The 26990-nt window shown below is 41.8% G+C and overlaps 1 protein-coding gene and 1 long non-coding RNA gene across 2 annotated transcripts in view; both read right to left on the bottom strand.

Moving 5' to 3' along the window:
* Nucleotides 1–26990, bottom strand: part of LOC142892548 (NLR family CARD domain-containing protein 3-like) — a 113123-nt gene that overhangs the window by 82533 nt on the left and 3600 nt on the right. The gene's annotated exons all lie outside the window — the stretch shown is intronic.
* On the bottom strand, nucleotides 16843–17846 carry LOC142892550 (uncharacterized). Its single transcript, XR_012927452.1, has 2 exons — nucleotides 17677–17846; nucleotides 16843–17282 (listed from the first exon to the last, which is right to left on the bottom strand). It is a non-coding gene; the product is annotated as an uncharacterized LOC142892550 (long non-coding RNA).

Here is a 26990-nt window from a genome sequence, read left to right as displayed (position 1 = left end):
AATCAGCTGGGCTGAACCTGAGGGACTCCCACACATACAATCGACGACTGAAGATACACTTTATGCTGCGGAACCATCACTGTGCTCATTTTAACCCCCCCCCCCCCACACACACACACTAAAATATACGAATTGCAGTAGGTTGGTTTTGTTGCTCTTGGTTGTCCGTTAGTTTTTTGAGAGTTAGTAGTAGATAGATCCCTAGATAGTAAGTTTGATAGATGGATAGAAATAGATGTTAGTTAAAGTTACACACACGCACATATATATATATATATATATATATATATGTATATATATATACATATATATACATATATATATATTAAGCTCTTTCAATGAACTCAAAAACATACATGGTCAAAATCCATTTTATTATTATGTTGTTGTTTTTTTTAAATGCTCATACAAAACAAAAAAAAAGTGTCACATCCACTTGTAGTGCATTATTTTTGCCAGCAAGCTTCTCTTGTTACTACTGACCGCATTGACCCATATTTTCCATATACTCACCTGAATCAGGTACACTGCAAGGGCAACGACCTTCCCCGAGGTGATCGGTGGAGTGACGCACAACCAGCACGTGACCTCTACGATGAGCTTCCACCCACGGAAGTGCCATAGGAGGACACGGATTAAATAGTATGGCTTGTCCACCAGAAGGCTGTATTATGGTGTACATAATATAAAACTTCGGCCCAGTTCTGCTTGTATTGCATTGTATTGGTTGGTGTTCCTGAAGTTTCAGTTTTCGTCCGTTTTTATTTTTTACATCCATGTTTGTGATGAAATAGTATTGTGAATCACTAGCTCGCATTGCATGCTGGGAAACAACGTCACTCAAGGAAGTTTTCACTTCGCTGACACGGTCCTGAAGGGAAGTGGGTTTTAGTGCACTGGAACGGGATGAATGTGTTCAATCAAGCAGTACAAACCTGATTAATTGTCTTAATACTTCACTTCGAATGGCCATATTGTTTAGGATTAGAATTAGATGACAACTTCTTCACAATATTTGCAACTATTCAATTTGACCAGCAGGTGTCAGTAGAAGACGAAATTTCATGTTGACTATTTTCTAATGGAGGTGCCCTCTTTACGTTGGATTTTTCTCATAATTATTTGAAGTGTAGGCCTGTAGTTGATGAGGAATCACGGTGTGCTAACGCTACTCAAACAGCTTCGATGAAAAAAGGGAGTGTGATTTGGGTTTGTGGTACATTATGACAATCTTGGACTTGCAAGACTGAGGCGACGGTTCAATTCCCATCAACGTGTATTATATATGTGTTATTTAGCTCATATTTTTAAACTATGGGCTATTTAGTCTTGTTTTAGGATATAATATAATTCATTGCACAAACTGTCAGGCTAAGTATAGAGCTATAGTCTACTACAATCAGTCGTGCCAAAAAAGAGACATTGTCTTTATTTTTCATTTTTATTTTATTGTGTCAGCATTGAACCGTACAACCATGTAGTGTTGTCCAACAAGAATGCATGGCGAATCAAATCCCAAACAACCTATGAAACAATGAACACGTTTCTATTGCACTTCATTTTATTGAGCACTAGATGACCTCCTCGAGCACTGTGTCATTGAAGCCTCGAGTAATGAACCATTTTTTGAAACAAGTGTCGAAGCTTCAACAAAGCCTCCATCGGCCATCACTACCTACGGCTGCGTGCTCTAACACCATTTCAGAAGTGACTAACTGCAGACTTGGGAGCGGAGGAGGGATGACAGTCAGGCTGGCTCGACTGCTCCTCCTTCTCAGCCGTGGCGCGTCCAATCAGCAGCCGACATCCAGGACCGCACCTGCAAGGCGTCATCCACTCTCTCTCTCTCACACACACACAAAATAAATTGTGTTCAATCATGTTAAACTTGGTTGGGGCACAGCCATGGCTCTTTATATTTTATTTTTATTTTATTTTGTATTTTATTTTGAAGTTAGCGCTTTGCATTCTGGGCGATCCTCGGTACAGAGGAAGCCCATGAAGCAGGTGAGACGGTCTCCTCCCTGCTGAGACAGAAATTAATGCAATAAGTTGAGCTATGCTTCATCTAACTGTGTTTCAGTGTTTAAATGTGTGCTGGTGTCTTTCATTTAATTTTTATTTATTTATTTATTTTTTTATTATTTTTTTTTTTAGCAAAGTTCGGTTTTTTTTATTGCTATTAAAAACGATTAGCATGCTAGCATGTCCATTAGCAGCACACAGCTCTCATACGGAGCACGTTGTCTCTGCAGGAGGTGACCAAGTTTCACGGAGCAAGTTATGGTTGTGTCCCATTCTGTTTCAGGTATGTGTGTGTAACTGGAAGAATGTTACAGTGTATAAAATTGGAGCTTTAGGGAGCGAATTATTGAAATTGCGAATGTCATTTTTTTGTATTTTGTAGAAAAATGTATTTTATTTTTAATATTATTTGTATTGTAGAAACAACAACTATACGATCACTACTTCAGTACAGAGGAAGCCCATGAAGCAGGAGGTGACCAAGTTTCACGGAGCAAGTTATGGTTGTGTCCCATTCTGTTTCAGAGAATAAACTGCTGCTCCACACCTGACTTCTGCAAGTCTTCATTATACAGCAAGCAGGACAGAATAGGAGAGGTCACATTGGTGCCGTGACTCGAGACTCTTTTGTTGTGCTACCGATGCTGCAGAGCGACCCGGGGACTGTTCTGCTGCTGCTGTTCATCTGCGGTCACTGAAGTTGGTCAGATGTGTTGCTTTTGTGCAGTGTTAGACATCAGATAGAGGGTTTATGTACTTTTATTTGATTTTTTTTTTTTTTTTTTTTTTCAGTTTCCAGTCTAGGCCTTTTGTGGTTTCATCCTTTTGTTTTGTGGTATTGTGTTTTGTTAACTTTTTGGAAAGATGAGTAATCCTCAGGGTAATGTTTTTGTAACTCCTTTTGGTGCTGGCAGAGGGAGGGGTTTTATGCATCCTTCAACTTTACTGTTTGAGAGTCCTGTTCAGGGGGGTGGTGTAGTGTTGGGTAATCAGTGTACACCTGGGCGCCCCTTGCTCAGTACTGGTGTTATCCCTCCCCCCAACTCAGATGCAAACCCTCATGCCCTTGCTAGCCAGGGCACGCATTCCCCTGTCCCGGACAGGCACAGCATGTGTTCCCCTGCACCTACCCCTGATGTTATTGCTGCTAGTATTGTAGGTCAGATGGGTGATGCATTGATTCAACAGGTCAGCCAGCGGGTGGCACAGGACATTATCTCTCACCTCAGTGCATCTGTCACTACCCCTTTACTCAGTGCTGCCCCTTCACCTGCCCATGCTGATATGCTAGCCAGTTCCCCTTTACATAGTGCTACCCCTCGACCTAGCCATGCAAATGTGTCTGCCACAAATGCTTTTGACGTGTCCCATTTGCAATATGTCCCTCATCGAAAGCTGAAGGAGCCCCCCTGCTTCAGAGGAGACAACTCAGACTGTTTTCGTCCAGGAGTGGGAGGAGCTCATGAGGAGTTTCATTAAGAGGGGGAATCTGCAACCTGAGGAACAAGCGGAGGAGATCCTTGTTCATCTTGGTGGCAAAGCAAAGGATGTTGTCAGGTTTGGGACCAGGAACAGTGGTATTAACATCACCTGTAACCCCGATGCCATTTATGGTCTCTTGCGGAAGCACTTTGATTCTGTTCCGTGTTCACCACTCCCATTAGCAGACTTTTACACCACTCTTCCTGGGAAGGGTGAGGATGCCTTTGACTACTGGCTTAGACTGAACCGCGCTGTTGACTTGGCCATTGAACGTCTGAAGGAGCAAGGAAAGTCACTGAATGACTCAGTGATCCCAACAGCTGCACATCTGGATCATCAACAGGGAGAAATGACTCTGAATATGACATTTACACCATGGAAGAAATCAAATATTGATTCTTTATTCAGGCTGGAGAACTGCTGGTTGACAAAGCTCAGCTGTGATTGGCTGCTCTCAGCTCTGAAGTCCAACCCCTCCCACCTCAGAGAGCTGAACCTGAGTTGGAACCACCTTAAGGATTCATCAGTGAAGGAGCTGAGTGGTTTACTGCAGAGTCCAGACTGTAAACTGGAGACTCTGAGGTCAGTTCACCCTCTTCACTCTACAACTTCTATCACTCTTGTTGTTGTTGTCATGATTTTCACTTGACTGCTGTTGGAAATTCAATTTGCAGACACTTTTTTTTTTGATAATGAATGAAAGGGCGTGTTTTCATTGCCTCACCTCGCCTCGCCATGGTATGGTGTTAGGGTGTTTGCACTGGCCGCTACACAGTTGTAGGGGGCGCTGTTTTGGTACCTCAATCCCCCAGGGTCCGAGCAAGACGAAGCGAGTTTAGTGGTGACGTAGCGACGAGCAGGGCACTGGATTGGCTCCGTGTCCGCGTCGATGTTCCCTGTCAGAGCGGACATCCACGCCAACTCCTTTGACACAGAACTTCCGTGTCAGGTACATTTTACCGTGAATACAAGTAGCTACTATTGGTGTTGTACAAATACATTTATGTGTATACAGTTTTTGAAAACAGCTTTTTCAATACATGTTTACTTTCGTCTTTTGGGGAGAGGCAGGCGAACCGGGAATGCCCTCAACGTCGCGAGTGTGTTCAACCATATTCGCGAAAACGACAAACGCCAAATGGCGAAGCGCTCGGTAAAGAAAACAAATCGAGTTGCTCCTGCGTGAGGCGCGGTAAGCTAGGGAACCCCAGGAGTCTTGAGGAGAGAAGAAATACTGATTCGTCGAGAGGACGTGGCTTTTGGCCGCGAGGAAGCCTCAAACACCGCGGCATATAACAAAGTCGTCCTTGGCTCGCGAGGGCAGCTATTTCAAATAAGGAGGCATGTTTCCTGTCTGTTTTTCTGTTTGTTTGTTTTTAAATAAACGCTATTTCCCGTTGTATCCGTCTCGTGTTTACTTTTGGTGAAAATATGAAGGTTGAACTACACATTTGCTCGCATGGAAAACGAAACAATAAATTCTAAATGTTGCTGCATAAATGATCAACTGTGACTTCAGTGAGGGAAAGTGTTCTTTCTTGAACAGAAAAGCAACCACAGACCGAGCAGCAGGTATGAAACAACTTCTACTTTGTCCATCGCTGCGCTGTTGTGTATCGCACAGAAGTGATGCTGGGGAAAACATTGTCCCGCTTTACCGTGTCGACTCCGCCCACGGTCTCGTAATCACAGAGCCAATGAAAACGCAATCGTACCGAGGCGAACCGTGGTGAGGCGAGGCAATGAAAACACGCCCTAAACTGGGCTTGAAGGTACAGTGGGTAAAATCCTCCCATCTAGTGGTCAGATTGCAGACTGCTTTTGTTGCAGATTCTGAAGTCGACATTTCACTTTGATGTTCAGAGTGATGACACCCTGGTAAAATTCCATCGTTATAAACTCTCCATCATTTCTTCTCTATTCAGGTTGGAGTACTGCTGGTTGTCAAAGCTCAGCTGTGATTGGCTGCTCTCAGCTCTGAAATCCAACCCCTCCCACCTCAGACACCTGGACCTGAGTCAGAACCAGCTGCAGGATTCATTAGTGAAGGTTCTGAGTGGTTTTCTGCAGAGTCCAGACTGTAAACTGGAGACTCTGAGGTCAGTTCACCCTCTTCACTCTACAACTTCTATCACTCTTGTTGTTGTCGTCATGATTTTCACTTGACTGCTGTTGGAAATTCAATTTGCAGACACTGGTTTGTGTTTGAAATGAGTGGAACTGGGTTTGAAGCAGGGGTGTCCATTAGGTCAATCGTGTGGAGTCCTCGTCACTTCCAGCAGGTAGAATGGTTCAGGCAGGAACTCAGTGATCTTGGTCATAATGTACGATGTGCTGGATTTTGTTTTTATATGTGCTGGATTTTACAGTCAATGGTAAATGAGACGAATCGGCTTCTGCACCGCTCAGATCAAATAAAGAGACATAAAGCAGATTTCATTTTAAATCTGAAACTATAATAATTGTTAAAATCAATGTATTCTTCAGATACCTGCATTCTGTATGAGAGCAGACAGGGACAGCAAAAAGAGTTTGGCTGTTGTTTTCTTTAAATACACGCCAAACTACCGTGCCTGTCGCGTGAGCCTGCAATCCTGGCGTAAACTGATGGAGACGCCTCACTCGCAAAATACGCTTCAAAGTCACGCACAGCAGAAGCACCGGAGATCCTGGGAGATGCTGCTAGCAAAACATCTGCGTTACACACACACACACACACACACACACACACACACACACACACACACACACACCGATTGTATAGTAGGTAGATCTTTTTGACTTGGTCATTTTAAAAGTAGCTCGCATGTTGAAAAAGTGTGAGCACCCCTGGTTTAAAGGTACAGAGTGTAAAATCCTGCCATCTGGTGGTCAGATTTCAGATTGCAGCGCTCATTCACTCACCCTCTCTCCTTTGTTGAGTGTCAGATTCTAAAGTCGACTTTTGACTTTGATTCTCAGAGTGAAGACACCCTGGAAAAACTCTCCATCATTATAAACTCTCCTTCATTTCTTCTTTATTCAGGTTGTGGAGGTGCAGTTTGTCAAAGCTCAGCTGTGATTGGCTGCTCTCAGCTCTGAAGTCCAACCCCTCCCACCTCAGACACTTGGACCTGAGTTGGAACCACCTTCAGGATTCAACAGTGAAGGAGCTGAGTGGTTTTCTGCAGGGTCCAGACTGTAAACTGGAGACTCTGAGGTCAGTTCACCCTCTTCACTCTACAACTTCTATCACTCTTGTTGTTATTGTCATGATTTTCACTTCACTGCTGTTGGAAATTCAATTTGCAGTCACTGCTTTGTGTTTGAAGCATATGAAATTGGGTGGAAAGGTACAGTGTGTAAAATCCTATCGTTTGTCATCAGCTGAGCTCTGACAAACTGCAGCACCACAACCTGAATAGAGAATAAATGATGAAGAGTTTATAATGATGGAGAGTTTTTCCAGGGTGTCATCACTCTGAAAATCAAAGTGAAATGTCCACTTCAGAATCTGCAATCTGAAAGCTGACCACTAGATGGGAGGATTTTACACACTGTACCTTTAAACCCAGTTTCATTCATTTCAAACACAAAGCAGTGACTGCAAACTGAATTTCCAACAGCAGTCAAGTGAAAATCATGACAACAATAACAAGAGTGATAGAAGTTGTAGAGTGAAGAGGGTGAACTGACCTCAGAGTCTCCAGTTTACAGTCTGGACTCTGCAGAAAACCACTCAGCTCCTTCACTGCTGAATCCTGCAGCAGGTTCTCACTCAGGTCCAGGTGTCTGAGGTGGGAGGGGTTGGACTTCAGAGCTGAGAGCAGCCAATCACAGCTGAGCTTTGACAACCTGCAATACTCCAACCTGAATAGAGCATAAATGATGGAGAGTTTATAATGATGGAGAGTTTTTCCAGGGTGTCACCACTCTGAAAATCAAAGTGAAATGTCCACTTCAGAATCTGCAACAACACTTATATCAGTAGACTCATCAAGTTGCAAGGCAAATTTCTTACTGATAGGGATCTTCTCCAAAACCACACTTTCGATGTCTGCAGACATCTCATTAATACGTCTGGAGATTGTGTTATCTGAGAGAGGGACTTTGGCTATTTCTTTAGCCGCTTCGGGTCCGAGCGTCTCATTTACAATGGCTTTGCAGGCGGGAAGTATTAATTGCTCTGCCACAGTGTGGGACTTTTTTGATTCAGCCACAAGTTCAGCGTAGTGTTGCCACCCGTCCCGTTTTTCCCAGAATTGTTCTATTTTTTCACCACCTGTCCCGGGAAAAATAAAATCTCTCCCGGGACACAATTTGTCCCGTTTTAAAGGGAAAATGACAAAACCTCATTTGATTTCTGCCTGTGGTCTACTCCCATAAAATACGCGATTGTCCCGTACTTGGTAACTAAAAAACCTGTCCCGTAATGAACTGATACAGGACGCACTTCACCTTGTGTCCCCCCCACCCCCAGTCGACAGACTTGAGACCCCCCCCCCCCAGAGGTCCCGGATTTGTAACTCTGGTAGGTGGCAACCCTAGTTCAGCGACGTGGTAGCTAGCTTTAAGGGCTCTCTCGTTTACTTTTGCGGTTTTTCTCATGAAAGTTGCCTGTTTCTCCGTGTGTTCACGCAGGCGAACAAAATACTCCACATTTTTCTTTTGAACTGAGGGCTGTTTCGTTTGGAGATGGCGTTTAAGCTTACTTGGGACCATAGCACTGTTGGAGAGCTTTTCACCACATACCAAGCACAACGGAGTCGGTGCCGTTGCATCTCCGGTAAAAGTAAATCCAAATGAAAGATAGCTTTCTTTGTATTGCCTCACGCCAGAAACTTTGCTCGACGTCACCGTCTTTGCCTCCACTCATACTAGGGCCTTCATCTGGGTCCGGATTTTGTCCAGGGTCCAGTTCAGAGTCAACATTTTTCCTCTTCAAAAACGTATCCATCACTTTCAACCGTCGTCCCGCTATCCACAATCCACACACCTGTCGCTGCATCCATGCGTCACTAATTCGCTTGTCTCCAAGCGCAAGGCAATTAGCTACCTGCTGCTGCCACCTACTGGTACGGAAGAGTACTACACGATTACTCTGCCAGGCGCTAGACTGCACAGGCACACAAATCGGATAATTTCCCACGGCACACCTGACAATATCTCGCGGCACACAAACACTGGTTTACAGGAACGGGTGCTCATCAGAAAACGCTGGCAGTGTGTTTCCCGTGTCTTACTTCCGGTATAAAGTTCGCTTCAAAATTACAACAGAAATACTACCGAAAGATGCCAGTAGGTGGCAACGACGCTCTATAAATGCTTCTCTTAATGCAACAAATAACTGAAATGACTTTCATACTTACACCAACTGCTCTTAACCTATTTATTAAACAATTTAGACTTAAAGGTTTCTTTGTTGTTTCACCTTAACAGAACACTAATAATAATAATAATAATAATAATAATAATAATAATAATAATAATAATAATATTAAGAAATTGCCATTTACAAAACGTGCACATTTCTTTTAAACTTAAGTGTAGTTGTTTTCCATATCTATTGACGCAAATGACGTTAACCTTGCAATGAACGCAGCAACACTTGTACCTAATAACACTAATGATACAACAAATACACGTCAAAATGGTTGCAGTGAAAATGGACGCTTTTAATCATATATGTTTTGGCTCTTGCCAAGTAAAATTTCAGGAATTATTCTTTGTTTGTTTAGAATGTCAGACATGTATTCAGCGCTTTGTGATGAAGAGCTGGATGCCGTCATTGCAGAAATCCAACTCAGTCACCCAAACACAGGGTACAGAATGATGAGAGCATTCCTTCATGCCAGGGGATTACGAGTGCAAAGTAAGTTTGATATGAAGTTGATCCCCACATGAATGTATTCAGTAATCTGTATTGTGCATCAGTTTAACCGAAACAAACAAATATAATTAGCTTTATTTGTATAACGCTTTCCGTACAAAATGTAGCTAAAAGTGCTTACATGGATGATTAAAAAAAGAATGGCGATATATTTAAAAAAAAGAAAGGGGGGGTATTTAATAAATGAAATCATACCTTTTGTCAGCATTATCTGTGTTAACACGGATTTGTGCCTTTAATATTTTATGTAGTTTGTCTTTCTTTTTTTTTTTTTGCTGTTGTTGTAGTTCAAAGAGTACGTGATTCCTTAAGAAGAGTGGACCCAATTGGGACTGAAGTGCGAGCCTTGGCCAATCGCACACTAAGACGGAGGCAGTATTCTGTTCCTGCACCAAATGCAATGTGGCACATAGATGGAAACCACAAATTAATACGGTATTTTTCAAAACTGTTTTTAAATACTTGAACAAATGAAACATTGAGATTTTCTACCCACTCCAAATTTTTTCATCTTTGTACCATACCTTTTTTGTGTCAAATAAGCTGTGCATGAACCTTTTTTCAATTAGCTATCTGATGCCTTATATATTTTAGATTTCTCTTTCCGTCTTCTCTCCCTTTTTTACCAAAAGCTGGAGATTTGTCATTCACGGTGGAATAGATGGCTTTAGCCGTTTAATTGTTTATCTGTCTGCTGCAATAAACAACCGAGCATCCACAGTGTTGGAAACAGGGGCGGTCCTAGAATTTTTTTCTTGGGGGGGCAAGCTCGGGGCACAGACTGGTGGCACACCGGAATGACATTTGTTTTGTTTTTTTAAATGCCCTATGCCTTAGGTAATAATAAATGGTAGGCGGAGGTATGAATAATATAACTATTTTATTTACCCAAATAATGCACAAAACAGTGTATCATCCAGCATTTAGTAATCTTATCTGACTGAGTAAAATGCTTTTTGTTTGTTTGAGTGGGTTGATCTGTGCTCCGGGAGAGTATACTGGTGTATCTAGTACTAGTAACCTAGTATTAGTTTCAGCAAGATAAACAAGTGTTTCATAGGTATCTATGTATCTTTGTTAACTTATAGAGATGGAAACCAACAACTGAGTTTAGTTATGAATGTTTTTTTTTTTTTAATTCATAACAGGTACAAAGTGCATACACATGAAAAATCCCTTTGTGAGAATTATATTCAAGTTACCAAAGTTTGACTTATATTACAAGTACACAGTTTATATGTATTATTTACAAACAGGATTATGACAGCTGAATACGCTTGTTTTGGTGTTGACTACCTGCAGAATGCTGAATTGCAGATGATGGGCCCTCAACCTCATCATTGGGAAAAGTTCCTGGGAAAAGTTGTATAAATTACTCAAAATGTCAATACAAGTATAACATCAACTCAACTTTTAATACTTATTCAAATGTTATCGATTTTAAAGACACCCTGCTTTCTTTCTTGACATTGTGGACATATCCTATTCACTTCATTTAAGCGTCTTATGTTATAGGCCACTTGTCTATCCATTAGCTCATAAAACAACAACCACACTTCCATTCAGCACCAATAAAGAGCATTAAAATAGACATAAAGTAATAAAACAGAATTTAATTAGATTAAATTAATATTGCCCATTCCACAGTCCAGAACAAAGCAGAGGTGGTGTGCGACTTTGAGTGTAACTGATTCAGGATGCAGTGACTGTAGTGATGGTGAGGTGAAGCCTCATGTGGCATTGAACCACTTGAGCCAACTGGTTCGAGAAACGGTTCATTTCTCGAAGTTTCATGTGCACACGAAACCACCTACTGGCCAAATGTACAATCACAGGCAAGCTGTGTCTGAACCACGTGTGATGCATTGAATTTTTGTGTCTGTTATGTCTGTTGGGAATGACTATGAATTGCAAAAAATGAATGACCAAATAATTTCTGTACATAAATTATATATATATATATATATATATATATATATATATATATTTGTTTGTTTTTCTCACTTATTTATGATTATTTTTATGGGTACTGATGCCAGTGGTTATGGGGATGCTCCAAACAAATTTTGTTGTTAACTTTGTTCAACAATGACAATAAATAAATAACTTGACTTGATAACTATGTGTATGATACATTTTTTGAATGTATTCTGTTTGTGCAATTTTTTTCTGAAAATGGCATGGGTGTAATCAGGCAGATGACAGTGAAAGTGATTGTGGGACTTGGAAAAGGGCATAGATCAGGGGTGCTCACACTTTTTCAACATGCAAGCTACTTTTAAAATGAGCAAGTCAAAAAGATCCACCTCCTATAAAACAGGAAAAGTCATTCAGAAATATATTTGTAGTCCAATGATAAAGAAAGAAAGGATTAAATGGGTCAACATGTTCCCATGTGCATTTATGCTCATCATTGCACAGAAAACTCATGGTTTAAAATTGTTTAGGTTATATCTGCCTATGTTTGATTTTATCAATAAAAGTGTGTTTACGTTAAGATGTTTTGCTGTATAGTTTTGTGTTTTCCAGCGCATAGGTTAGGGATAATTGGTGTGTGTGTGTGTGTGTGTGTGTGTGTGTGTGTGTGTGTGTGTGATGCAGACGTTTTGCCAGCAGCATCTCCCAGGATCTTCGGCGCGTCTGCAGTGCGTGTGCACTTTGAAGCGTGTACAGGACAGGGGGCTCCATCCTATCACCTCTCCTCTCCTCACTCTCTCCCTAAGCTCTCAAAAATATCTCCAAACTAAACGCTATCTAGTCTCAAACACTCCAAACTATAAACACTATCCAAAATCTAGTAATCCAAACTCTCTCCAAATCTCAGTTGACTGCAACTCTCCTACAATAACCCCCATTTTGAATGGAGCCTGAGGGGTCTATATAAACCGTTAAAATATGAATTGCAGATATATATATATATATATATATATATATATATATATATAGGTCCACTTTTCTGCTGCAGCTGGCCATTTTCATTTTACACCGTCCAAATTTACAGCTCAGGGCGCTGGGACGGATTCCAAATTGTGTGCAGATACAGGCCTACACTTCAAATAATTATGAGAAAAATCCAACGTAAAGAGAGCATTTCCACTGGGAAATAGTCAACATGAAATTTCGTCTTCTACTGACACCTGCTGGTCAAATTGAATAGTTGCAAATATTGTGAAGAAGTTGTCATCTAATTCTAATCCTAAACAATATGGCCATTCCAAGTCAAGTATTAAGACAATTAATCAGGTTTGTAGTGCTTTGGGATTTGATTCGCCATGCATTCTTGTAGGACAACACTACATGCTTGTATGGTTCAATGCTGACACAATAAAATAAAAATGAAAAATAAAGACAATGTCTCTTTTTTGGCACGACTGATTGTAGTAGACTATAGCTCTATACTTAGCCTGACAGTTTGTGCAATGAATTATATTATATCCTAAAACAAGACTAAATAGCCCATAGTCTAAAAATTATGTTTAATAGTAAGTGTTCAGTGTTCAGATGTCAAATGTGATCTATTTAAAATGTAGAATAGATGAGCTAAATAACACATATATAATACACGTTGATGGGAATTGAACCGTCGCCTCAGTCTTGCAAGTCCAAGATTGTCATAATGTACCACAAACCCAAATCACACTCCCTTTTTTCATCGAAGCTGTTTGAGTAGCGTTAGCACACCGTGATTCCTCATCAACTGCAGGCCTACACTTCAAATAATTATGAGAAAATTCCAACGTAAAGAGAGCACTTCCATTAGGAAATAGTCAACATGAAATTTCGTCTTCTACTGACACCTGCTGGTCAAATTGAATAGTTGCAAATATTGTGAAGAAGTTGTCATCTAATTCTAATCCTAAACAATATGGCCATTCGAAGTGAAGTATTAAGACAATTAATCAGGTTTGTACTGCTTGATTGAACACATTCATCCCGTTCCAGTGCACTAAAACCCACTTCCCTTCAGGACCGTGTCAGCGAAGCCAAAACTTCCTTGAGTGACGCTGTTTCCCAGCATGCAATGCGAGCTAGCGATTCACAGTACTATTTCATCACAAACATGGATGTAAAAAATAAAAAGGGACGAAAAATGAAACTTCAGGAACACCAACCATTGCAATACAAGCAGAACTGGGCCGAAGTTTTATATTATGTACACCATAATACAGCCTTCTGGTGGACAAGCCATACTATTTAATCCGTGTCCTCCTATGGTACTTCCGTGGGAGGAAGCTCATCGTAGAGGTCACGTGCTGTGTGCTCGTCACTCCACCAATCGTTGCAGTTGAGTTCGCGAGTGAACGAAAAAGTGAACAGTCGTAACAGAAGCTTGCTGCTGGAAATAATGCGCTACAAGTGGATATGATGCTCACTGAACCCAATTCAGACGACTCTTCCTCCACTTTTCTTGTTTTGTATGAGCATTTAAAAAAAACAACAACATAATAATAATATGGATTTTGACCATGTATGTTTTGGAGTTCATTGAAAGAGGTTAATAATAAAAGAAAAATAATGTATATATACACATATATATTTATATATATATATATATATATATATATATATATATATATATATATATATATATATGTATATATATATATATGTAGTGTGTGTAACTTTAACTAACTCATCTATTTATCCATCTATCAAACTTACTATCTAGGGATCTTGATATTGTGTTGGCAGATGCATTATCACATGTACATGTGGACTAGCTGCCAAATTCTTATTTCGGGGGAACTGAGGGTTTTCTTGTTTAGTTTTGTTTGTCGGTATGTTAATAGGGTTTGGTTCTTAAGGGAGGGGGTGTTATGACCCACGGGTGGGTCTAGGTGCCTCTATGTTTGTGTCTGTGTGTGTGTGTGAGAGTGGATGATGCCTTGTAGGTGCGGTCCTGGATGTCGGCTGCTGATTGGACGCACCACGGCTGAGAAGGAGGAGCAGTCGAGCCAGCCTGACGGTCATCCCTCCTCCGCTCCCAAGTCTGCAGTTAGTCACTTCTGAAATGGTGTTAGAGCACGCAGCCGTAGGGGTGGGCTGCCATTTTCTTTGTCCCCTCTTTTCTCCTTTTTATTAAGTATGTAGGGAGGTTAGCCTTTCTGTATTTGGCTTCTCTTTCTTTCTTTAGTTAGTTCTTAAGGCGAGCTAGTTGGAGTTTGGTTTATTATTTTGGCCTGGGCCCACCCTGAAGCCTTTGCTGCCCACTGGTTAAGTTGTTTTGTTTATTTCATTTACTGATTCATAAATGTTTTTGTTGAAACTGCCAACTGCCGTGAGAAATGAATGAGGCTTGGGAGTGGGGGAAGGTGTCCCACACGTTGCGTCTCGGTCCCCCGAGACGGAACGTAACACAGAGTTTTCACCGTACAGCAGGTTGAGCTCCTACCGTTTTACAAGTGACGTCGTCACGTTAGCCTGTTCCATCCCTGCTAAATTCTTTAAAGAACTACCGTTAGTAAACTTTTAAATTATAATACACTCTACACTCATTGTAATTTCCTGCCCGTGGTTCTATATTGCAACAGTTGACGGCTCATATCAGCAGATAAGCAGCAACAATCTGGGCATTGCGGGTGATTCATAAATATGTCATTTCTTATTAATTAGCCCATAAGTGTTGTACACCAGTGTGACACCAAATGCTTGTTGCTGACAGCAGTGAAGAAATGACACTCTAGTGGTTCTGCACATTAGTATAAATAGAGTGATTCTCTATCATTACATCACAGGACGGCGGCACTCTGACAGATTCCATGAACCTGGACACTGATGATCCAGACTCCGGTCCAGATGAGCCAACAGGCCACAGTGGAAACGGGTCAGAGCATGGACTGGCTGCTGAAAGGATCCAGGTAGGTGGCGCTGTCATCCCAAGGTGTGTGGTGTGGAGGATCAGGGCCAAAGTTCCAGATGCTCACAGATGTGCCCTGTATTTTGATTTACCTTGTATGTATATCTATACTGTTGGAATCATATATTTAGTTTAGATGTTAGTGTTGAATAATATAATTAGTTTAAATGTTTGTTTATAATAACATGATTATTAATATAAAGCTGTTTAATCATTTGGCTGACCTACTCATAGAGAAAAGGCATTGTTGCAGGAGTCACACAAAGAGCTCAAGAAGGAACCAAGGGAAGAACATCCCTCACTAACTGGTAACCCTGGGGGAGCAGAGGGTGACCAGAGGGTGACCCTGGGGGACCAGTGGGTGACCAGAGGGTGACCCTGGGGGACCGGATCACCCTGGGGGAGCAGAGGGTGACCATGGGGGACCAGAGGATGGACAGAGAGCTAACTGACTTTGCGACCACCATAAGACTTTATAACCCGGTCATTTACAGGGGGGAGAACTCATGATCCATCGGAGGCACGGGGGGGAGGAGCCTGTGACCTCAGGCATGTTGTGCACTGTATTATTTCAACAGGTCACGCTGGAACCAATGATGGATCATTTGGCTCCCTGCCAAATAAGGACTTGTTTCCTGTTGCACTCAGTAATCAGAGACTTGGATCAAAGGCTGCCCCAACATCCAATGAGGCTTGGGTCTGGAGATCGGGCAGCCAGTCAGAAGAGGACAACACCTGGGAGTGTTTGCATGTTTTCTTTCTGTATAAAAGGACTGGGTCAAGGGACAGAGAGCAGTCAGACTTCATGCCCTGACAATACTTTGGTGTTGCTAGGGTTCTGAACTGGGCCCAGAGCTCTGTATATTTGTACCCTCAATTGATTTCTTTACTAAAGACATATTTAAATTGGCATTCTTCTCCTGTGACTCTTCATTCAACCAACACGCGGATCAGCAGCACGGCACAAGGAAATCTGATCCAACAATACATAGAGAGAGAGAGAGAGAGAGAGAGAGAGAGAGAATTTTGTGTATACAACATTAATACAAACAAAGTACCGTAAATACGCCAGGGATTGACAGAAAAAAAAAAGATAACCTTAATCAACCGATGTAGTTTGGCCTAATAGAGTTGCCGTATGTGATGTCATTGGCAGTCGCCCACCGGACAGAGGCGACTGCCAATGACGTCACATACGGCAACTCTATTAGGACGGGGTTTGCCCATGTCTGTACTAGAACCACCCAGAACCACCAGGGTGTTTAGCTCTTAGAACACCCTAGAACCTCCTAGAACCATCCAGAACCACCAGGGTGTTTAGCTCTTAGAACACCCTAGAAACTCCTAGAACCATCCAGAACCACCCAGAACCACCAGGGTGTTTAGCTCTTAGAACCCCCTAGAACAATCCAGAACCACCAGGGTGTTTAGCTCTTAGAACCCCCGAGAACAATCCAGAACCACCAGGGTGTTGAGCGCTTTATTGCAATGACTCTGCAAACACTGAGACACCTGAGTCAAATGATACTAGTGTTGGTGAAGATGCCACATTTCACAGCACATTGAAGCTACTAACATAGATCTACATACACATTAATCTACCTGAACATGCAAACACAAGCAGGTGGAGATTTAAAGATACTGCTCAAGAAAAAAGGTGCATTAAACATTGATGGACTTATATGGGTACGCATACAAATATATATTTATTAGTGCTGGGACTCCATTAAAGAAAATAATCTAATTAATTATGGTCTTTGTAATTGGTCAAACCTCTGACCTTTGACCTCTATCAGTCATGGTTGACCTCCAGTGCTCACGCAGTGCTTCACTGGAAGGCCAAGAACAATCCAAGAGTCCATATGTGGCACTGCAAGGTCCACCAGTGGCTTCTGGGACGTCTCTCCGAGTAACCACAGCAGCGTGTAGGGAGAAGCAGTCTGCCAGCCACCAGGCTCCACTGGGGTCAAAGGTCGTGACACGCAGTTCTGTCAGCCACCACTAGATGGAGCTCTCCTCTTCACTCTCCTCCTCATCCTCCCTCAATACCTCTCCCACCTGCAGAGAGAAGAAGAGACAGCAGGAGTCAGGACTCACAGTCCTTGAACGCATCATCACAGAGACGCTGACTGTTGATGGAGATGATGGAGTGACTGGTGAGAAGAAGCAGACTCTCAGTCACATGTCAAGTGTGGAACATCAGAAGGTCATGTGACCATGGAGTGTTGGACTGATACTGAGGCCTGATGAAGATGAACTGATCAATAATTGGGTGGTGAACTGAGAGAAGAAGCAGTTTGGCAGCAGATGTTGGATGAATGAGGAGCAGCTGGACGACACCATCCTCCTCTCACACTGTGACTGGGAACACTGGACCTCTGCTGTGGGATCAACTGGCTTTGGTGCTGGAACCATCATCCACTGCTTCCAAACCAGTACTGACCTCACAGTCTGCAGTTGATAGTCTCTGTTGTGGACAAGATCCATCAGTGGCTTCACTGATGAAGCCTTCAGGTTGTTCAACCTCGGGTCCAGCTCTCTGAGGTGGGAGGGGTTGGACTTCAGAGCTGAGAGCAGCCAATCACAACTGACCTCTGACAAACTGCAGTCAATCAACCTGAATAGAGAATAAATGATGGAGAGTTTATAATGATGGAGAGTTTTTCCAGGGTGTCATCACTCTGAAAATCAAAGTGAAATGTCGACTTCAGAATCTGACACTACAGAAAATGTCACCTTGAAATTAAATCCTCAGTCCAAAACTAATGTGTGTTGAAATGATGTTTGGTCACATGACCACTGATGAACAGAATGAAGTTTTCATATTTCTGGATGTCATTTTGATATGAATCAACCTTCAGTTCAATGTTTATTCAACATGTGTGATGAAGTGTGTTTGGTGCTGAAACCATCATCCACTGGTTCCAAACCAGTACTGACCTCAGAACCTCCAGTTTACAGTCTGGACTCTGCAGAAAACCACTCAGCACCTTCACTCCTGAATCCTGCAGCTGGTTCCAACTCAGGTCCAGGAGTCTGAGGTGGGAGGGGTTGGACTTCAGAGCTGAGAGCAGCCAATCACAGCTGAGCTCTGACAACCTGCACAACTCCAACCTGAATAAAGAATAAATGATGGAGTGAGTGGAGTTTTCATCACTATATTAAAAAAATATGAAATTAAAAATATGAATGTCTATAACACTGTAATGTCCATTAAACCAATCAGAAGCACAACAATAATACTGAAATAATGAATCACCACAATAAAATATTTTATATCAACCTGTTTAGTCATGTGACCACTGATCAGCTGTTAACAATGTTGGAATTCATTGATTCATTTTGCCTCAAAGGTTCAGTGTGTAAAATCAGTGCAGATTTATTGCTGAAAGCTTCATATACAACCGTCAATATAGTTTGAAGTCTTTGATTAGTAGAAAATAAAAGTCCTCTGCTTTTCCTGCCATTAGAATGCTTCTTTCTAGAAACAGACAGAAGGTCAAAGGTCGTGGCCATCTTGCACCGCCATGTTTGTAGGCGGCTGGTTGGGAAGATGAGTTTGAGAGACAGTTTCATATTGATGGTTGGAGGCTGGAATCCTCTAATAAAGCAAGTGCTGAGAACAAATGGTTACTAAGTGACTGAAATGCAGTGGAATCTTTTCTGCATCTTGCTCATCAATACTGAACTGACTGAGATGATAGAACCTGCATTGACCCTTGACCTTCTGCTGAGTCCAGCTGGATCTATCGGATCTATCTACAGTATCTAAGTGCTCATACAGGTGGCTAATGCTAGCGCTAGCTGAAAATCATGCTAGCACTGGACTGTCTGCTGTGACTATGACTGATTGTGATGCTAATAGATGGTTGTAATATTTGTGTTGATGGAACTTTATCATGATACAGAGAACTAGACACCTTTGCTGTCAACCACATCCTTTATGATGCTGGAAGGCTACCGTAGTTCACTGGCAAGAAGGGGAGAGGGAGCGTCAGCAAGTAAGCACTGCAATCTGATGGCACTAGATGGCAGGATTTTACATACTGGACCTTCAAATCCAGTTTCACTCATTTCAAACACAAACCAGTGACTGGAAATTGAATTTCCAACAGCAGTGAAGCGAAAATCATGACAACAATAACAAGAGTGATAGAAGTTGTAAAGTGAAGAGGGTGAACTGACCTCAGAGTCTCCAGTTTACAGTCTGGACTCTGCAGAAAACCACTCAGCTCCTTCACTCCTGAATCCTGCAGCTGGTTGTCACTCAGGTCCAGGTGTCTGAGGTGGGAGGGGTTGGACTTCAGAGCTGAGAGCAGCCAATCACAGCTGAGCTCTGACAACCTGCACCTCTCCAGCCTGAATGTAGAATAAATGATGGAGAGTTTATAATGATGGAGAGTTTTTCCAGGGTGTCATCACTCTGAAAATCAAAGTGAAATGTCGACTTCAGAATCTGACTCTACAGAATAAAATGGGAGAGGGAGGGTGAGCGAACGAGTGCTGCACTGTGGAGTCCATTATTGGCTCTTGATGATGTTGGTGTCTGGGCCCCCTTGCACCAAAGTAGGATTGCGTCATCGAAGATGAGTCACTAAGCCTTCAGCGTTCAACCAATCCACAACACGTGTGTCCAGGCTTCATGGGTTGCACTAAAAGCCATCCAGGATGAGAAGACACGGATTCATCAAGCCAGGTGAAAGCTATCCTGGATCAGTGCGCCATGCACGCGGCTTCCTTCCATAGACCCCGGTTATGGAGCTGGGATTAACGGATTGGCCATCTTTGACCTCCTCATAAGCCTCCATGAGGATTTGCGCCTGGGACGGGGATTCAGACTCTCGAACTTTCTTTTTTTTTGTAATTTATTGTTTATTTGGAGAAGCAAGTGTACAGACATTTCTCTTGCGTACAATATAAAGTCCACATCAAGTGTGGATATGAAAATATAATTGCTAATAATACTCCATTCCTTTTAACATAAAAAAGAAAGAAAAAAAAAAAACACAGTAAAATGTGTATCATCTCATGAACCAGTCTAGCAGTGTGTATCATGACAATGATTTTACAGAGCAGTCAAATTCAGTTTACAGAAATTACAGCTTTTATATATTCCGTCCATTTTGTCCATATCCTGAAAAAGGAGTCTCTTTGACCTTTAAGACAGAATGAGAATTTCTCTAGAATGTAAATATTCTGAACAATATCAATCCATTCATCAATTGTAGGTGCTTCAGTCCTCAACCATTTTCTCGTGATAGTTTTTTTGCTTGCTGCCAGAAGCATTGCCATGAGTTTTTTATCTGACAAATTCCAGTTATCCCATGAGATGTCTCCTAAGTACAGGACTTCACATTTACAAGGAATTTTCTCAACAAAAATGTTATTTAAGTGCATGCACAGTTGATCCCAGAATGGTTTGATCACCGGACAACCCCAGAAGATATGGTAATGATTTGCCTTGTCTGTCTTACATTGTCTCCAGCAGGTAGCACTGTTGCTGTGATGTTTTTTCTGGGCAGGGGTTACAAAAAACCGAACAATGTTCTTCCAACAGAATTCCCTCCATGAATTGGAGCTTGAGGTCATCCATTGAAATTTGTGAATCTTTTCCCAGCTTTCAACAGAAATAATTAAATTTCCTTCTTTTTGCCATTTATTCCTTATGTAGTCTGTGTCAACTTGTTTGAACAGCTGAATACCATTGTATAACTTGGAGACAACTTTAGTACAGGAACCTGATTTCAACAATGACAAAAGCACTTCTAAGAATCCTGGTCCAGCTGTTTCCCAAGTTTCTTGTAGATTATGATTATAGTAAGACCTAACCTGCAGATATCTGAAGAAGTCATCCTTCTCCAACCCATTTGACCTTTGAAGTTCTTCAAAACTCTGAAACACCCCCCTCTTGATAAATGTATAATAGGTGGTTAATCCTTTTGAGATCCATCCCTTGAATCTCCCGTCATTCTTGTTTGGTTTAAAAGCCGAGTCAAAAGCGCACCACTTGAACATTTTGATCTGGTTACCTAAATGGCAAATTTTCACTATTCTTCTCCAAGAGTTTAGCATTGTGTATAACATCGAGTCATGCGGTATCATCAAATCATCTTGTAGTTCTTTGTCCATCAACATCGATAAGAGAGGTACACCTTCCACTGAGGAACTCTCTATGTCTTTCCATCCTGCATTGTATTGTGGACAGCATAGATAGATTAATGGTTTCAGTTGAGCTGCAAGATAATATTCCTGTAGGTTGGGAAGACCCAACCCCCCTTTCTCTTTCTTCAACTGCAGTGTTCTGTACCTTATTCTGGCCTTTTTCCCTTGCCAGATATATTGTGATATTAATCTGTCCCATTCTGTAAATTGTTTCTCCGGAATCAAGATAGGTAAGCACTGAAATAGATATAACAAGCGTGGACTGACTCAACTCTGGAGTGTAAATTAAAAAAAGGGATCACATTCCATCTCTGTATGTCTATTTTTAGTCTTGATGTTAGGGGGCCATAGTTGGCATCGAAAGTCCTGGAAAATTCTTTTGTTAGAAAACCCCCCAAATATTTTATGAAATCCGCCTCCCAATTCCATCTATACAAACTCTTAATTTTGTTTGGAGGGACATAATTCAGTGTTAAAACCTGAGTCTTGTTGATATTAATCTTGTAACCCGACAATGAACCATATTCCGCAATCATCTCCATTAATATGGGTATAGTTTTAGTTGGATTTGTTATAGTTAGTATTAAATCATCAGCGAACAGGGATAGCTTTTGTTCACCAGAGGCCATCGCAACTCCTGTTATGTCAGGCCTCTGCCTTATCCATTGGCTCAAAGGCTCTATAAAAAGGGCGAAGAGGAGAGGTGAAATACAACACCCCTGCCTCGTACCTCTTTCCAAAATAAATGATTCCGATAGATCTCCGTTAATTTTTATCTTAGCTGATGGTTTCTCGTACAATGCCGCCAATACATCAATTAAGGACTGGTGGAATCCAAATTTATGCAACACTTTATACAGAAATGACCATCTGACCGAGTCAAATGCCTTTTCTGTGTCCAAACTCAGCATTGCAGTTTCTATTTTGTTTTGTTCTACGTGATTCAAGATGTGAAATGTTTTTCTGATGTTGTCCTGAGTCATTCTGTGTTTGATAAAACCCGTCTGGTCCTTATGTATTATGTCGGGTAAAATTTTTTCAAGCCTCTGTGAAAATATGGCAGTAAATAATTTATAATCAATATTTAACACACTCACTGGACGGTAGTTACCACAATCCAATTTATCCTTCCCCTCCTTAGGAATTACTGATATTATTGCGTCTCTCCATGAAGGAGGGATTATTTTCTCTTTCAAAACGCAGTTAAACGCTCTCAATAAAGTAGGGATTAACTGATCTTGCATTTCTTTATACCACTCGGAGGTAAAACCATCCATTCCTGGGGATTTTCCTCCTTTTAACTTTCCAATAACTGCTCGTAGTTCTTCGTCGGTTATCTCCGATATTAATTTTTTATTTTGTTCACTCGTGACTGTAGGGAGAGTCAGGTGGGAAAGAAAGATGTCTATCTGATGATCGTTGTTTAATTTGGGTTGGGAATATAAGGTCTGATAAAAGTTTTTAAAACATTTATGAATATTTCCCAGTCCTGTCTCAACACCATTTGTATTTGTGTTTCGTATTTTATAAATAGTTCTATCTGACTGTTGTTTTCGTAATTTAAATGCTAAGAGCTTGAGCGATTTCTCCCCCCCCTTCATAATATTTTTGTCTTGTAAGGAGAAGTTTGTTTTGTATCTCTAGTGTGTTTAACTCATCCAATTCTCTTTTCACTTCCTTGATTTTAATATTTGTTACCTCCCGGAAGGTTTTAGAATGCTCCTGTTGGAGTTTCCTTAACTCCTCCTCCAGTTTGTATTGTTTTTGTAATCTCATTTTCTTTTCGTTTGAGGAGATCGCTATTATTTTACCCCTGATCACCGACTTTAACGCGTCCCAGAGTATAATTGGCCCCACCTCTTCATTGTCGTTTTCATCCAAGTATCTTTTAATTTCATTTTTCAAATTATTTTTAATAATTTTATTTTTCAGCAAGTTTGTGTTAAACCTCCAGAGAGTGAATCTGTTTTTCTTAGTCAGAAAAAAAGACATATAAATTGGACTGTGGTCCGAGTTAGGGCTCTGGCCGATTTCACATTTTTCTATCCTATGAATATCATCTTTGAGCATGAAAAAATAATCTATGCGTGAGTATACTTTGTATGGAGGGGAGTAATGCGTGTAATCCCGACGACATGGATTTTTAACTCTCCATACATCCACCAATCCAGTTTCTTCTAACATGTTTCTGATTCTTTTACTGATAGTTTGTGTATCAGATTTTACATTAGACGAATCCAAATTCGGGTTTAATCTAACATTAAAGTCCCCGGCATATATCAATACCCCTTGACTTTTTGTTACTGTCATTTCAAATATGTGTCTATAGAAGGTCCAGTCGCTACCAGGTGGAGCATAAACATTAATAAGAGTTATCAGGACGCCATCAATTTTCCCTGTAGTCAAAACAAATCTGCCTTCCTTGTCTTTATGTTCTGCAATATGTTCAAAGTGCAGGGTACTTGATATTAAAGTTGCCACCCCTCTTCGCCTCCCCGAAGCATGGGAAGAAAAATACACATATTTATATCCCATCTTATTCAACTTGGCATGTTCGGAATCGTCTAGGTGGGTTTCCTGCAGAAAAGCTATTTGGACCTTTTCTTTCTTTAATTTAGATAAAATCTTCCATCTTTTTATCGGATTATACATACCATTTATATTGAATGAAACCACCTTCAGTTGTTTTCTTTCCATTTAAGTGATGTCTTCCATTTCACCAATCACATTGGAGAGCCCCCTCAAGCCCACTAGAACTAAAAGAACATGAACAGATAAAGCAAGAACATACATACTCACTGCACAATGAAAAAACAAAAAAACAAAAAACAAAACAAAACAAGCTTGGCTTCCAAACAGGGGTCCATAACCTAGACCCTGTTGAGCTTCTTGGTGACAGCCCGGAAGGGAATGTCCTCCCAAATCTATTGGTGAGGGCCCTTCAGGTGGCAGCAGCACAGTTCCGGATGGACCCTGACAAACCTTTTTGTGAAACTATCATCTTTAACTTAGCCTATGTAGAAATTTCTATCTGAGAAGTGTACCTCAAGAGGAAAAACGTGGTATCCTTCAGTTCTCAAGGAGCTGGTGGTGATGTTCTCCTAAATGCCCGGAGCCTCTCTTTGTAGTTGACTTCTCTTGAAGAGCTGGAGGCGCCTTTCTCTCTTCTCCCTCCTGTCCTAGTCCAGGTCAGCCGCTCGATCTGCTCCTTCAGGGAATCAGGTGAACAGATGACTTTCACTTTGTAACCTCTTTTGACCATGTCCTCCGTAGCCTCCTCTATGTTGTCGTAGGTTCTGGGCCCTTCTTCATATCTCACTCGCAATCTTGCCGGAAAAAGGGTCTGGAACGAGACCCCGTTCTCCTTCAGAGCCCTACGAACCTCCATATACTCTCGTCGTTTTCTGAGAATGGCTGGTGGGTAGTCGTGGTCGAGATTTATTCGCTTTTCACGCCAAAAGAGTCCCTTTTGTTGCCAAGCCTTGCGCAGTACAGACTCTTTCATTTTGAAGCTCGAAAACCTCACAAGTATTGAACGTGGTGATACATTCTTCAGGGGTTGCGGTCCCAGCGCCCGATGTGCTCTTTCTATCCGCACGTCTGCCGCGTTCTCGACCAGACCGAGCCCCTCTTTCAGTAAGGTCTCCACAAATGTAGTCATCGACTCCGAGTCCTTCTCGGACCCCTCCGGAACACCGTAGATCCTGACATTTTCCCGACGAGATCGACTGTCCAGGTCCGTTAGCTTTTCTTCCAGCTTCACGTGTAACTTTAGCAGCCCGGTTAACACTTCCTCCGTGTTTAGAGTCCTCTCTTCATTTTTCTCCACCCGCTCCTCCACTTCGCTGATTCTTGCATTCGTTTTATTAATTTCCTCCTTGATAGACTTCAGTTGTTCGTTGTTTTCCTGACGGAAACCTCTCAGTTCTTCTAGTAACACTTCTAAGCTAGCCATCTCGTCCTCGCTTTTTCGTTAGCCCGTGGCTTCACGGAGTTAGCTGTAACTACTTCCTTTCTCTCGCCGATTGTTATATAGAAGCAGGGGCTTCGTTTGTCGTCTTACCCCCTCTCTACGTTTACCGTGGTATGTGGAAATTATATTACTCAACTGGATGGGGGTAGGTCTGTGATTTCTTCGGTTCTTTCGGGAGCCGTTCTATCGAGCTGCCATCTCCATGAGTCTCCAGACTCTCGAACTTTCAAAGCTCGCGAGCTTGGAAGCCCAGACTCCCAGGTCATAGTCATGCGCACCAAGCATTCAGCCAAAGGGATCTTCCCTTGGCCAAGCAGCCAGGGCGCATGATCAATTGGAGGCATAGTGACAGGACCGTCCACTGTCACAAAAACAAGCTCATGTTACTCTTTGATGTGTCTTCATCTTTCTATGGGATGTGTATTTTTATATAGGATGCATGGCAAAGTAGAAGTCATGTTAGAAATGATCCAATGATTGCAATATGATCTCAACTCATTTCTTTATCATGATTGAAATGAAATGATTCCAAAGCTTGAAATAATGACAGTGGCTGGAGGTGAATGTGATAACAATGTGCAGTGTTGAGTGGAAGAAGCACTGCCTTCCACTGGTGGTGACTGTTGACTGAGACAAGGATGAATTAGATCCTGGAACTCAGCCTGGTCTGGAGCAGCTCACTCCACACAATAAATCTCCACGGTAACTTCTAGCGGAACATATCTCACTTCCACCTATCCCACTGTTGTGCAACCACATCAAACATCAATTGATCCAGGATAACCAAGATATCCCGGCTTAATCCCTCATCCTAGTTTCCTGCAACAGGGCCCAGTCAAGTGAAAATCATGACAACAATAACAAGAGTGATAGAAGTTGTAGAGTGAAGAGGGTGAACTGACCTCAGAGTCTCCAGTTTACAGTCTGGACTCTGCAGAAAACCACTCAGCACCTTCACTCCTGAATCCTGCAGCTGGTTGAGACTCAGGTCCAGCTCTCTGAGGTGGGAGGGGTTGGACTTCAGAGCTGAGAGCAGCCAATCACAGCTGAGCTCTGACAACCTGCAGCTGTCCAACCTGAATGTAGAATAAATGATGGAGAGTTTATAATGATGGAGAGTTTTTCCAGGGTGTCATCACTCTGAACATCAAAGTGAAATGTGGACTTCAGAATCTGACACGACAGAAACAGAGAGGGAGGGAGAGAGGGCGAGTGAGTGAGCGCTGCAATCTGAAATCTGACCATTAGATTGCAGTATTTTACATACTGGACCTTTAAACCCAATTTCACTCATTTCAAACACAAACCAGTGACTGCAAATTGAATTTCCAACAGCAGTGAAGTGACATGACAACAATAACAAGAGTGATAGAAGTTGTAGAGTGAAGAAGTGAAGAGTGAACTGACCTCAGAGTCTCCAGTTTACATTCTGGACTCTGCAGAAAACCACTCAGCTCCTTCACTCCTGAATCCTGCAGCTGGTTGTCACTCACCTCTCCAACCTGAATAAAGAATGAATATTTGATTCCTTCCATGGTGTAAATGTCATATTCAGAGTCATTTCTCCCTGTTGATGATCCAGAATCACTGAGTCATTCCCTCAAAGGAGTCATTGTGCCAGT

The sequence above is a fragment of the Nelusetta ayraudi genome, unplaced genomic scaffold (genome assembly GCF_046127955.1).
Source record: "Nelusetta ayraudi isolate G7.1 ecotype Tasmania unplaced genomic scaffold, CSIRO-AGI_Nayr_v1 ptg000035l, whole genome shotgun sequence".
Lineage (NCBI taxonomy): Eukaryota > Metazoa > Chordata > Actinopteri > Tetraodontiformes > Monacanthidae > Nelusetta > Nelusetta ayraudi.
Note: the sequence above shows the minus strand (reverse complement) of the source record. Positions and strands in the feature narration are given on the sequence as shown.